This window comes from Acomys russatus, chromosome 21, assembly GCF_903995435.1.
Source record: "Acomys russatus chromosome 21, mAcoRus1.1, whole genome shotgun sequence".
Classification (NCBI taxonomy): domain Eukaryota; kingdom Metazoa; phylum Chordata; class Mammalia; order Rodentia; family Muridae; genus Acomys; species Acomys russatus.
In genome coordinates, this window is record NC_067157.1 from 58,388,275 (window position 1) to 58,390,226 (window position 1,952).

The following is a 1,952-nucleotide window of genomic DNA, read 5'->3' on the forward strand; positions in this document are numbered from 1 at the left end:
CAGTCATGCATAACTTAATTAAACACAATCAATACTAACTGCATTTCAAAGTTAGGAGCAAATTGTATTTTTCTTAGGACAAGCAGAAACTTTTACTCAGCAAGGATTTCACCCTAATTTTTTTATTCTCCCGCAGGCCTGTTTTTCCATTCTCAGGGATTCTAAGTTGGCTCAGCAGAGTCTGGATCAGAAGTCAGGAGGCCTGGCCTGAAGCCTGGCTCCTCTGTTAACTCCTTCCCAGCTTTTCTGTCCTCAGGTCTTAGCTCCCCATCCAAGAGGAGTATGAGGCAATGGCCCAGGTTCTGTCCCATGTCACATCCTGCTCTGTGGAAACTGACCCATACAATAGAGTCTCTCGTCTCTGTTAGGTGGCTAAAATAGCTTAGCTTCTCATTGACAAGGACATCCAAGCAGTCCTCTCTCTAGTACACTTTGATATGTTGGAAACCATGCCCCCTACAAAGGAAAAGTTTCCTCCCCAGAGGAATGAGGACACCCTGACCCTGACCCCCACAGCATTCCCCAAGGTCCATCTGCTGGGTGTTAGGTCAAGTCTCAGGAGGCAGGCAAACATACCATCTCCTCTGACCTCTACCACCAGCTTTTTCACTCAACTTTTCATCCTTTGACTCAGTTTCCCTGTCTGTGCCTTGAAATAGACTGACTCTTAAAACATCTGCCTATCTGGGGCGCTACAGACAGACCCTATGCAAATGAATATCCAAGGAACCAAGGCCTCAAGGGCTCCTAAGGCCATGTCTTGAGGTGGCATTTCTCTGAGAATTCGAGTGCCATGCGGACACTGTCCTGTGCTTTAGAGAATCTCCGAGTCCACACCTGAAGGCTCCAGCCTGTCCTGTCCCTGAGTCCCTAACAAACTGTGGCCCACAGGACATTTGCCCTTAAACCCCATCCCCAGCGTTCACCTCGTCCTAGGGACAGTTGCAAGATGCTGGCTCTCCAAAAGCAAGTCCCATCTCAAAATGACATTTTCATAGCTCAAGGTGACCAGCACACATACACAGAGTACATTGAACTGTGTTTTGGTAAAATTCAACCGCAATCCGGGGTGTCACAAAGAATAGGCAGTCGTTAATAAGACCCATCTCATATTGCCACTGTCCCCAAACCAAAAAAGGACAAAGGGATGAATAGTATTTGGTCCAAGCCTCCTGGCAGACAGACAGACAGACAGACAGACAGACAGACACACACACACACACACACACACACCTCCCCTGTGCCCAAGCCTCTCCCAGATCACAAGTCCACACTGCAGGTTTATGGATAGGCTTTTATGAAAGTTTTCTGCAACTGGCTATTATCTCAACTCATATAGTCCTCGTACAAGTTCACCTCACAGCAACAATCTAAGTGAAGGTGCTTTGCTGGGCGGTCTCCATGCCCCTTCAACTCCTACTGTTGTGCCAGCACCCTCCCTCCTCTCTCCCCACCACACCACTTTCTTTCAGCTGCCCCAGGCTAAAGGCTCTTTTTGTATGCTAATTACACAAGCAAACACATTCCCCTCAGTGCCCCGACTCCCACCCCATACATTATAATGACAGCAACACTTGTTCATCTGTTAATGATGTTTAGAGTCGGATCCTTATAATCCCTCTAATTATTTTCACATTTTCACGGGTCCTTCCACATTCCTTCCCCAGCTTTCTCCTTCTGAACAAGCTTCACAGGAGAAACTTCTTATTCTGAAGTAGAAAATGTCAGTGAGTCTCTCCCACTCAGCAACCTAGGAATGAAGCCAGCCAGACCCTCACTTCACTGGGCTCCTGCTGTGGGAGACAGGGATGAAGACAGCACTGAAGTTCCTGGCAGGTCCCTAACTATGCAGGGCAAACCTCGCGTGAGGAAGCCACTCTGCCAGGCATCAGAGGCCACATGTGCATGGCGTCGGTCCCTCTAGCCTCCAGGAAACCTTCCTTTAAAAAAAA